The sequence below is a fragment of the Zea mays genome, chromosome 5, assembly GCF_902167145.1.
Source record: "Zea mays cultivar B73 chromosome 5, Zm-B73-REFERENCE-NAM-5.0, whole genome shotgun sequence".
Classification (NCBI taxonomy): Eukaryota; Viridiplantae; Streptophyta; class Magnoliopsida; order Poales; family Poaceae; genus Zea; species Zea mays.
The window spans coordinates 7655734-7668679 of record NC_050100.1 but is presented as its reverse complement, the minus strand read 5'-3'; positions in this window follow the sequence as shown (position 1 = coordinate 7668679).

Genomic DNA, 12946 nt, shown 5'->3' with positions numbered 1-12946 from the left:
CGCGCCGGCGGGCAATTGGCATTCCCACGACGCCGTCAACGGACCGACACGACTAGGTCCTCTTCTTCGATGGGCTTCTTCCACTGAATCGTCGACTTTCTCGGCATCTCGTGGCCTCGTGGGGCGACGCCGACCACCCGGACTCCCCGTCCTCTGTTGACGGCGCTACGACCACGGCAGTGGAACTCCAATATAACAGTGCGGCGACGCACAGAGCGAGGCAGGAGTTCAGCGTCCAAGTCCTGTCCCCGTCGAGCGGCAGGGGCTCGGAGCCTCGGACCCATGCTGGTGCCTTGCCCACAGAGGGACGGCGGCGTGCATGTACGGTAAGCTGGAGATTCCTTTCTCCTCTACACCCTCTCCCATCCTCACGGAGTCGCCGACCACCAACGGCACCGTTGCAGCTTGCGCCGCCCTTACCCGTTTCTCTCCCGTGCTTGTGAGGCTGCCGTCCAACCAACGACGCCGCTGCATCCTACGGAGTGAACCAGCGGAGTGTCGGGATGCCTGCCGCCGCCGCCGCCCGCGCAGGCCTCAGTTCCTCGCTGTAGTGGACCAGTGAAGGATGCGATGGCGGCGAGCTGATCGAATACGCGACCGGATGGAAACAGTGTGACACTGGCGTTGCTTCAAATGGCACGGAAACACATTCACGTCTGCATTAGTAAGAGCAAGTACACTGTAAGTTGGTTAAATACTAAGGTAGATGGTAGAGAAGAAGCGGCACGTAAACTTAGTGAGTTAGTTAACTATTATACCAATAGGTTAAAAGATATGTTACAAAGGTTCTTACATCCAACAGTTTACTTCTATGGAGACAACTTCAGGCTTCAAACACTATATATCAATATATGGAACTGTATTCGCGTCTGCATTACTCGTGAGACAGTTTAGTAGACTGCTTACTAAGTTTCACTCCTCTCTTTTACATAGCCTCAACAAGATCCTACGTACACACAATAGCCTGGATAAAATCCACATATTTGAATTTCAATATTAAGTTGTCTTCGGCATACTACTCATCTCACTCCCTATCACGCTCTAGGGCGTGTTCGGCTGGCTACAAGCCGACACTGTTGCAGCTGTTTGGATTGCTGCAGCTGCAATCCATAGAGAGAAAAATACTGTAGAAGCCGCAGCCGCAGCCGGATTGCAGCCGCAGCAAGCCGCAGCGAACAAGCTGCTATATTTAAAACCCCACTATGGAAACAGCGTCGTCTATAGTATAAAAAGTGTTTTCAAGCATAATAGCCAGTTGTTCATGTGTTGTCATAGTTCATATATATTATATGAGTAGGCTTTGTTTTAACAAGACACATAAATTTCAAAATATGTGTGTTGTATTGGTTAGATGGATGTGAATGCTGAGTCAATAACTAGGGCTAGAAAATAAGCTCGAGGCTCGCGAGCCGGCTCGGCTCGGCTCGGAGCGGCTCGCGAGCCTCGAGCGAGCCGAGCCGAGCCTGCCTTTTGGGCTCGTTCCCGTAGCGAGCCGAGCCGAGCTGGCTCGCGAGCTATGTCAAATTACTTAATATGTACAATACTGATGGATATTGGCTAATTTTATAGGTTGTCAATTTATTTCTTAGCTTTCATGATAGATATATGACAATTAATAATTTGAATTCCTTATAATAATGAATTATATTATATATTTCACATTTATATACTAATAATTCACTATATAATGCAATTAAATAATATCAGGGTGTGGCTCGCGAGCCGAGCCGAGCCGGCTCGCGAGCCGCCTTCGAGCCGAGCCGAGCCTGGTTCCTCAGCTCGTGAAATGGCCGAGCCGAGCCGAGCCGAGCTCGGTCAGCCACCGAGCTGCACCGAGCCGAGCCGAGCTCGGTTCGACTCGTTTCCAACCCTATCAATAACCAAGGTTCAAACCCTATTTGTACATAAGCACAAATTTACTTTTTTCTGCATTAAGTGAGAAGGGGAAACGTGACATGAGATGACTATTGAAACTGATGTTTTACATAGTAAAGATAGAGATATGCTTGCTTTGCCGAGCACAATCTTAGGGACTGTTTGGTTCTTTGCTAACTGCAGCAACTCGCATATATAAGGTTAGTCAGTCAAATTGAAAACTAGCATTAGACAAAAAAGTGGCATATCATTGCAAGTTAGGTAGCAAATCAAACATATTTTTAGTATAGCAGTGTGAGTGTGACAGTGTCAATTGTTGGGCAAAACGAGACCTTAGCTTTGGCGATTGCCTGTGCAACCTGATGGTCTTCTTTTGTCAGTTTTGCTTTCACTTCCTATTCAGGTCTCGTTTGGAAACAAAGTTTTTGAAAACCACTGTCTTTGAGATATTACAATATACTTTAGTTATGATACTATCGTAGTTTAAAATACTACGGGTTTTTTTTTGAAAACTAAGGTCCAGATCTAATTTTAGAATACCTTAAAACAACTGCAGTCTTTACAATACTTTAATTAAAAAAATTAGCTAGCTTGGCAAATATCATTTTGTATATAACAACTACAGTATTTAATAATATTACAATATTATTTAAAAACTCTTCACTTCCAATCAGCCTATTGGAGCTGAGGTATCCCGAACGACGGGCTTCGGAAGTTTGGTACCCCCAACCTTGCAATTGGAATCTTAGTATTATAATAGGCTTCCGTTTGGAAATTTGTCATCATGGGCACTTTTAACCGTCGCGCTAAGTATTAACTTGTACCGGCTGTTGTTACCGCGTGTGTGCCCTTCTTTTACGTTGAAGAGGTGGATTTCCCGTTCGTCAAAACGGATCGGCCTTCCTCTATTCTTCAGAACGGATCGCGAGCTCGCTCCTTTCTTCCTCTCCCTCTCTGTCCGGCTCCCCGACTGCTTCCGGCGCTGGTCGAGCTCTTTCTTCGTCCCAATGCAACCTCCGGCAGTCTCCTCGCCGGACCTCGCAGTCCACGCAGCCAGCGAGTTATCCTCGTCGTTGCCTCCAGGCGAGGTCGTTGGCAGCGAAACAGGGCTGGCCCTCAATTCGTCGTCGTTGGTCGATGCTGCTCTGACGATCGACGACGTTGACAACTCTTAGTTGGAGGCACCACCAGATTGTCGTGAAGATCCGGTTGAAACGGTAACTGATTTGGACCCCCTATTCTACTAATTGTCTCGCACGTGTTTCGTCAAAATGTTGTACAAATGTATTTCATATATTAGTCTGCACTTGTGTATTGTTGCCTCCCTGTTTGTGAAGGGACTACACTTGTGTATTGTTGCCTGTGCACGTAGAAATGGGTTGATGTTTCTCATTTGTACTGCTCCTCATAATTTTTGTAGGGCACTGTCAATTTCCAGTTAACAGTGTTTGACCCATCGCAAGTATTTGATTTTGAGGGTATTGGACCTGATCTTCGATGGGATGAAGAAGGGTCTCAACATGTACCCAGTGAGCTAGCTATGTATTCGAAACTTGGATTGGCGGCTGAAGATGAACGAGAAAACAAAGAGAGAGAGAGAGGAGGCTTCTAATCATTGTGGTCATTCAAATAATCCAAATGAGTTTGGAGTTGATTCTTCATCCTCCATGCCCTGTGTTGATTTTTTGCCAAACGAGAGTAGAGTTTTGTATGATTCTAACCATCCAATCATGGCGGTTGGCTGCATGTATCCATCTATGGCTGAATTCAGACTTGCTACGAGAAAGTATGCCATAGAAAAAGAGTTTGAGTTAGGCATTGAGGCTAGTACCCCGAAGAAATACAGAGGATTTTGTCGAGGTGGTGATTGTCCTTGGAGCATACATGCAAGAATTGAGAGTGATGGGTCACCTACCATAATTGTACGGTTTTGTCAAAGTTTTAATTTTGTTGAAGTTTTTTATGCCTTAGTAGTAATGTGCATTTCATTTATACTTCTGTAGGTGACTGTGATGAATGATCATCACACTTGCACTTCTAGTGGCCGGAGGAGGACAAGCACACCAACCAGTGCTTGGGTTGCTGCTAAAGCTTTACCTATCCTTGCGAAGAAACCACACACACGTGCAAAGGATTTACAGACTTTCCTTCAAGATACGTACAAGTGCGCCATTTCCCAGCTGTTATTGTGATGTAATGTATTGAAGTACTTTCTCTAGACATGTTTTCAGAAAATAAGGACAGATGTCATTGTGATGTCATGTGTTAAACTAGTTTCCCAGCTGTTATTGTCATGTGTTAAACTAGTTTCCCAGCTGTTATTGTACCATCAGTTCACAGTTGAATTATGGTCACCTTTAGTTCAGTTATCTTCTGAGAGCACCTAGAGGGGGGGGTGAATAGGTGATCCTGTAAAACTTAAAAACTTAAGCCACAAAACTTTGATTAAGCGTTAGCACAGTTAATGCCAAGTGGCTAAAGAGAAGATCTTGCACAATACGATAACCACAAGGAGTTCAACACAGAGAAGACACAGTGGTTTATCCCGTGGTTCGGTCAAGTACAAAACTTGCCTACTCCACGTTGTGGCGTCCCAACGGACGAGAGTTGCACTCAACTCCTCTCAAGTGATCCAATGATCAACTTGAATACCACAGTGTTATGCTTTTCTTTTCTTATCGCGTTTGCGAGGAATCTCCACAACTTGGAGTCTCTCGCCCTTACACTTGAAGTTCACAAAGAAGCACAGAGTAAGGGAGAGAAGCAACACACACAAATCCACAGCAAAATGCGCACACACACGGCCAAGGATCGAGCTCAAAAGACTATCTCAAAGTTCTCACTAGAACGGAGCTCGAATCACTGAGAATGACAAACAAATGCGCAAAGACTGAGTGTGGATGATCAAGAGTGCTCTAAGGTTGCTTGGGTGTGCTTCTCCATGCGCCTAGGGGTCCCTTTTATAGTCCCAAGGCAGCTAGGAGCCGTTGAGAGCAATTCTGGAAGGCCATTCTTGCCTTCTGTCATCGGGCGCACCGGACAGTCCGGTGCACACCGGACACTGTCCGGTGCCCGATTTCCTTCCAAAAATGGCGCAGTCGACCGTTGCAGATCTGGGAGCCGTTGGCGCACCGGACATGTCCGGTGCACACCGGACAGTCCGGTGCCCCCTTCCGACCGTTGGCTCGGCCACGTGTCGCGCGCGGATTCCGCGGCCGACCGTTGGCCCGGCCGACCGTTGGCTCACCGGACAGTCCGGTGCACACCGGACAGTCCGGTGAATTTTAGCCGTACGCCGTCGGCGAATTCCCAAGAGCGGCCACTTCGCTCGAGGCAGCCTGGCGCACCGGACACTGTCCGGTGCACCACCGGACAGTCCGGTGCCCCAGACCGAAACAGCCTTTTGGCTGTACACAGCCAACTCTTTTCTTTTCTTCTTCTTTCTGTTTCTAACACTTAGACAAGTATATTAGTACACAAAACCAATGTACTAAGGCTTAGAAACATACCTTTACTCTTGATTTGCACTTTGTCCATCCATGAGCATAAATTCACATTTAAGCACTTGTGTTGGCACTCAATCACCAAAATACTTAGAAATGGCCCAAGGGCACATTTCCCTTTCAATCTCCCCCTTTTTGGTGATTTATGCCAACACAACATAAAGCAACTAGAACAAGTGCAATATCACTTCAAATAAAACTCAAATTTATTTTGATTCAATTTTGGCATATATGGATCATTCTTTTGCCACCACTTGGTTTGTTTTTGCAAATCAAACTCAAATCTCTATCTCTAAGTCAAACATACATGTTGAAGCATAAAGAGAGTCATTCCAAAAGAGATTGATCAAAGATTTCAAAAACTCCCCCTATTTCCCATAATCAACACTTCTCCCCACAAGAGGCCAACTTTTGACAAAAGAGACAATGCGAGAGTTTTGACAAACCAAAAGCTCTATTCTACTATTTTCAAAATTTCTCAAGTGGTAGCTGATCCATCTATTGCTTTGGCCTTTATTTTCTCCCCCTTTGGCATCGAGCACCAAAACGGGATCAAACTTGGCCCTGTAACCCCATTGCCTCACCAAATTCTTCAATTAAGAGCAAAATAGGCAATAAGAGTGTAAAGATGAATTTGGAAAGGTTACTCTTTTCATCGGAGTGCAGTGGAAGTTTTGCATGGTCCAAGTCCACCTTTTCCCTTTCAATTCTCCTTCGAGACTAAATCAAGCAAACTCAAGCATATGGTTAGTCTCAAAGGGTCAAGTTGTAACACATCTCCCCCTAAAAATGTGCATCTCTTGCACAAGGACTTATGAGGTCCGAGGAGTGCTTGTACAACTTGAGCACCATAATAAGCAACAAAATGCAAACGGAACATACCAAACATGATCAAAGGCATAAACACATGTATGCTACAATTCAATCCAAGTTCCGCGAATCTAAGACATTTAGCTCACTACGCAGCCTGCAAAAGGTCTTCTCATCTAGAGGCTTGGTAAAGATATCGGCTAGCTGGTTCTCGGTGCTAACATGAAACACTTCGATATCTCCCTTTTGCTGGTGGTCTCTCAAAAAGTGATGCTGGATGTCAATGTGCTTTGTGCGGCTGTGTTCAACAGGATTTTCCGCCATGCGGATAGCACTCTCATTGTCACATAGGAGTGGGACTTTGCTCAGATTGTAGCCAAAGTCCCTGAGGGTTTGCCTCATCCAAAGTAGTTGCGCGCAACACTGTCCTACGGCAACATACTCTGCCTCAGCGGTGGATAGGGCAACGGAGGTTTGTTTCTTAGAGTTCCACGACACCAGGGACCTTCCTAAGAATTGGCACGTCCCTGATGTACTCTTCCTATCGACCTTACATCCAGCATAGTCGGAATCTGAGTATCCAACCAAGTCAAAGGTAGACCCCTTTGGATACCAGAGCCCGAAGCAAGGCGTAGCAACCAAATATCTAAGAATTCGCTTCACCGCCACTAAGTGACACTCCTTAGGATCGGATTGAAATCTAGCACACATGCATACGCTAAGCATAATATCCGGTCTACTAGCACATAAATAAAGTAAAGACCCTATCATTGACCGGTATGCTTTTTGATCAACGGACTTACCTCCTTTGTTGAGGTCGGTGTGTCCGTCGGTTCCCATCGGAGTCTTTGCGGGCTTGGCGTCCTTCATCCCAAACCGCTTCAGCAAGTCTTGCGTGTACTTTGTTTGGGAGATGAAGGTGCCGTCCTTGAGTTGCTTCACTTGGAACCCAAGGAAGTAGTTCAACTCGCCCATCATCGACATCTCGAATTTCTGCGTCATCACCCTGCTAAACTCTTCACAAGACTTTTTATTAGTAGAACCAAATATTATGTCATCGACATAAATTTGGCACACAAAAAGATCACCGTCACAAGTCTTAGTGAAAAGAGTTGGATCGGCTTTCCCAACCTTGAAAGCATTAGCAATTAAAAAGTCTCTCAGGCATTCATACCATGCTCTTGGGGCTTGCTTAAGTCCATAGAGCGCCTTAGAGAGCTTACACACGTGGTCGGAGTACCGTTCATCCTCGAAGCCAGGGGTTGCTCTACGTACACCTCCTCCTTGATCGGCCCGTTGAGGAACGCACTCTTCACATCCATTTGGTACAACCTGAAAGAATGGTGAGCGGCATATGCTAGCAAGATACGAATTGATTCTATCCTAGCCACAGGAACAAAAGTCTCCTCAAAGTCTAAACCTGCGACTTGGGCATAACCTTTTGCCACAAGTCGAGCCTTGTTCCTCGTCACCACCCCGTGCTCGTCCTGTTTGTTGCGGAACACCCACTTGGTTCCCACAACATTTTGCTTGGGACGAGGCACCAGTGTCCAAACTTCATTGCGCTTGAAGTTGTTGAGTTCCTCCTGCATGGCCAATACCCAATCCGGATCCAGCAAGGCCTCCTCTACCCTGAAAGGCTCAATAGAAGAGACAAAGGAGTAATGCTCACAAAAATTAACTAATCGAGATCGAGTAGTTACTCCCTTACTAATGTCACCCAAAATTTGGTCGACGGGATGATCCCTTTGAATCACCGCTCGAACTTGGGTTGGAGGTGCCGGTTGCGCTTCTTCCTCCATCACGTGATCATCTTGTGCTCCCCCTTGATCACACACCTCTTTTTGATGAACCTGTTCATCGTCTTGAGTTGGGGGATGCACCGTTGTTGAGGAAGAAGGTTGATCTCGTTCATCTTGTTCCTGTGGCCGCACTTCTCCAATCGCCATGGTTCGTATAGCTGTCGTCGGAACATCTTCTTCATCTACATCATCACAATCAACAACTTGCTCTCTTGGAGAGCCATTAGTCTCATCAAATACAACGTCGCTGGAGACTTCAACCAAACCAGATGATTTGTTGAAGACTCTATACGCCTTTGTATTTGAGTCATAACCTAACAAAAACCCTTCTACAGCTTTGGGAGCAAATTTAGAATTTCTACCCTTCTTCACTAGAATATAGCACCTGCTCCCAAATACACGAAAGTAAGATACATTGGGTTTGTTACCGGTGAGTAGCTCATACGAAGTCTTCTTGAGGAGGTGATGAAGGTAGACCCTGTTGATAGCGTGGCAAGCCGTGTTCACGGCTTCCGACCAAAAACGCTCGGGGGTCTTGAATTCTCCAAGCATCGTCCTCGCCATATCGATTAGCGTCCTGTTCTTCCTCTCTACCACACCATTTTGCTGTGGTGTGTAGGGAGCGGAGAACTCGTGCTTGATCCCTTCCTCCTCAAGGAACTCCTCCACTTGAAGGTTCTTGAACTCGGACCCGTTGTCGCTCCTTATCTTCTTCACCTTGAGCTCAAACTCATTTTGAGCTCTCCTGAGGAAGCGCTTGAGGGTCCCTTGGGTTTCAGACTTATCCTGCAAAAAGAACACCCAAGTGAAGCGGGAAAAGTCATCAACAATAACTAGACCATACTTACTTCCTCCTATGCTCAGATAGGCGACGGGTCCGAAGAGGTCCATATGTAGCAGCTCCAGGGGTCTTGATGTGGTCATCACATTCTTGCTGTGATGCGTTCCTCCCACTTGTTTACCTGCCTGACAAGCTGCACAAGGTCTATCTTTTTCGAATTGTACGTTAGTCAAACCTATCACGTGTTCTCCCTTTAGAAGCTTGTGTAGGTTCTTCATCCCTACATGTGCTAAGCGGCGATGCCACAGCCAGCCCATGCTAGTATTAGCTATTAAGCAAGCATCTAGACCGGCCTCCTCTTTTGCAAAATCAACTAAATAAAGTTTGCCGTCTAATACACCCTTAAAGGCTAGTGAACCATCACTTCTTCTAAAGACAGACACATCTACATTTGTAAAAAGACAATTATATCCCATATTGCATAGTTGACTAACAGATAGCAAATTGTAACCAAGAGACTCAACTAAAAACACATTGGAGATAGAGTGCTCATTAGAAATTGCAATTTTACCTAACCCTTTTACCTTGCCTTGATTCCCATCACCGAATATAATTGAATCTTGGGAATCCTTATTTTTGACGTAGGAGGTGAACATCTTCTTCTCCCCCGTCATATGGTTTGTGCATCCGCTGTCGATAATCCAGCTTGAACCCCCGGATGCATAAACGTGCAAGGCAAATTTAGGCTTGGGTCTTAGGTACCCAACTCATGTTGGGTCCTACAAGGTTAGTGCAAATATCCTTAGGGACCCAAATGCAAGTTTTGTCTCCCTTGTATTTTGCCCCTAACTTCCTAGCAACTATTTTCCTATCCTTTCTACAAATAGCAAATGAAGCATTTAAAGCATGATAAATTGTAGAGGGTTCATTCATTATTTTCCTAGGAGCATGAATAATATTCTTTCTAGGCACATAATGAATAGCATTTCTCCTAGACATATTTATACCATGCATATAGGAAGAACTAGAAGCAAACATGGCATGAGAGTCAAAATCATCATAAGCATTATAACTCCTATAAGCATTTCTAGTTTGTCTCCTATCATGATACATAAAAGCATGGTTCCTTTTAGTACTACTAGCCATAGGAGCCTTCCCTTTCTCCTTGGCGGAGATAGGAGCCTTATAGCTTGTCAAGTCCTTGGCTTCCCTCTTGTAGCCAAGTCCATCCTTAATTGAGGGGTGTCTACCAATCGTGTAGGCATCCCTTGCAAATTTCAGCTTATCAAATTCATTCTTGCTAGTCTTAAGTTGGGCATTAAGACTAGCCAATTCCTCATTTAATTTGGAAATTGAAACTAAATGATCACTACAAGCATCAATGTCAAAATCTTTACACCTATTGCAAGTTTCAACAATTTCTACACAAGATGTTGATTTACTAGCAATCTTAGCATTCAAGTCATCATTAATGCACCTTAAGCTAGAAATTGTCTCATGGCAAGAAGATAATTCACAAGAAAGCATTTCGTTTCTTTTAACTTCTAAAGCATGAGATTTTTGTGCTTCTACAAATTTATCATGTTCATCATATAACAAATCCTCTTGCTTTTCTAAAAGCCTATCCTTTTCATTCAAGGCATCAATTAACTCATTAATTTTGCCAATTTTAATTCTATCTAGACCTTTAAATAAACTAGAATAGTCTATTTCATTATCGTCACTAGAATCATCATCACTAGAAGAATAAGTGGTACTTTCTCGAGTACATACCTTCTTCTCCTTCGCCATGAGGCATGTGTGATGCTCGTTGGGGAAGAGGGACGACTTGTTGAAGGCGGTGGCGGCGAGTCCTTCATTGTCGGAGTCGGAGGAGGAGCAATCCGAATCCCACTCCTTTCCGATATGTGCCTCGCCCTTGGCCTTCTTGTAATGTTTCTTCTTTTCCCTCTTGCTCCCGAGTTCCTGGTCACTTTCATTATCGGGACAGTTAGCAATAAAATGACCAATCTTACCGCATTTGAAGCATGAGCGCTTCCCTTTGGCTTTGATCTTGCTTGGCTGTCCCTTGCGACCTTTGAGTGCCGTCTTGAATCTCTTGATGATGAGAGTCATCTCTTCATCATTAAGTCCGGCCGCCTCAATTTGTGCCACCTTGTTAGGTAGCGCCTCCTTGCTTCTTGTTGCTTTGAGAGCAAGAGGTTGTGGCTCGTTGATCGGTCCATTCAAGGCGTCGTCCACGTACCTTGCCTCCTTGATCATCATTCGTCCACTTACGAATTTTCCAAGGACTTCTTCGGGCGACATTTTGGTGTACCTGGGATTCTCACGAATATTATTCACCAAATGAGGATCAAGAACGGTAAAGGACCTTAGCATCAGTCGGACGACGTCGTGGTCCGTCCATCGCGTGCTTCCATAGCTCCTTATTTTGTTGATAAGGGTCTTGAGCCGGTTGTATGTTTGAGTTGGCTCCTCGCCCCTTATCATTGCGAACCGTCCAAGCTCGCCCTCCACCAACTCCATCTTGGTGAGCAAGGTGACGTCGTTCCCCTCATGAGAGATCTTGAGGGTGTCCCATATTTGCTTGGCGTTATCCAAGCCGCTCACTTTGTTGTATTCATCCCTGCACAAAGAAGCTAGAAGAACAATAGTAGCTTGTGCATTCTTATGTATTTGCTCATTAATGAACATGGGACTATCCGAACTATCAAAGTGCATTCCACTTTCTACAATCTCCCATATACTAGGATGGAGAGAGAATAGGTGACTACGCATTTTGTGGCTCCAAAATCCGTAGTCCTCTCCATCAAAGTGTGGGGGCTTGCCGAGTGGAATGGAGAGCAAATGTGAACTTGAACTATGCGGAATACAAAAGTAGTCAAAAGAAAAGTTCGAATTGACCGGTTTCTTTTTCTCGTAGTCGTTGTGGTCGTCGTCCTTTTGGGAGGAAGTAGACTCATCGCTGTCGTAGTAGACGATCTCCTTGATGCGTCTTGTCTTCTTCTTCTTCCCATCTTTGCGTCTGTGGCCCGAGCCCGAGTCGTTGGACTTGTCATCCCTTGGTTCGTTGACGAAGGACTCCTTCTCCTTGTCGTTGATCACGATTCCCTTCCCTTTAGGATCCATCTCTTCGGGCGATTAGTCCCTTCTTGAAGAGAACGGCTCTGATACCAATTGAGAGCACCTAGAGGGGGGGTGAATAGGTGATCCTGTAAAACTTAAAAACTTAAGCCACAAAACTTTGATTAAGCGTTAGCACAGTTAATGCCAAGTGGCTAAAGAGAAGATCTTGCACAATACGATAACCACAAGGAGTTCAACACAGAGAAGACACAGTGGTTTATCCCGTGGTTCGGCCAAGTACAAAACTTGCCTACTCCACGTTGTGGCGTCCCAACGGACGAGAGTTGCACTCAACTCCTCTCAAGTGATCCAATGATCAACTTGAATACCACAGTGTTATGCTTTTCTTTTCTTATCGCGTTTGCGAGGAATCTCCACAACTTGGAGTCTCTCGCCCTTACACTTGAAGTTCACAAAGAAGCATGGAGTAAGGGAGAGAAGCAACACACACAAATCCACAGCAAAATGCGCACACACACGGCCAAGGATCGAGCTCAAAAGACTATCTCAAAGTTCTCACTAGAACGGAGCTCGAATCACTGAGAATGACAAACAAATGCGCAAAGACTGAGTGTGGATGATCAAGAGTGCTCTAAGGTTGCTTGGGTGTGCTTCTCCATGCGCCTAGGGGTCCCTTTTATAGTCCCAAGGCAGCTAGGAGCCGTTGAGAGCAATTCTGGAAGGCCATTCTTGCCTTCTATCATCAGGCGCACCGGACAGTCCGGTGCACACCGGACACTGTCTGGTGCCCGATTTCCTTCCAAAAATGGCACAGTCGACCGTTGCAGATCTGGGAGCCGTTGGCGCACCGGACATGTCCGGTGCACACCGGACAGTCCGGTGCCCCCTTCCGACCGTTGGCTCGGCCACGTGTCGCGCGCGGATTCCGCGGCCGACCGTTGGCCCGGCCGACCGTTGGCTCACCGGACAGTCCGGTGCACACCGGACAGTCCGGTGAATTTTAGCCGTACGCCGTCGGCGAATTCCCGAGAGCGGCCACTTCGCTCGAGGCAGCCTGGCGCACCGGACACTGTCCGGTGCACCACTGG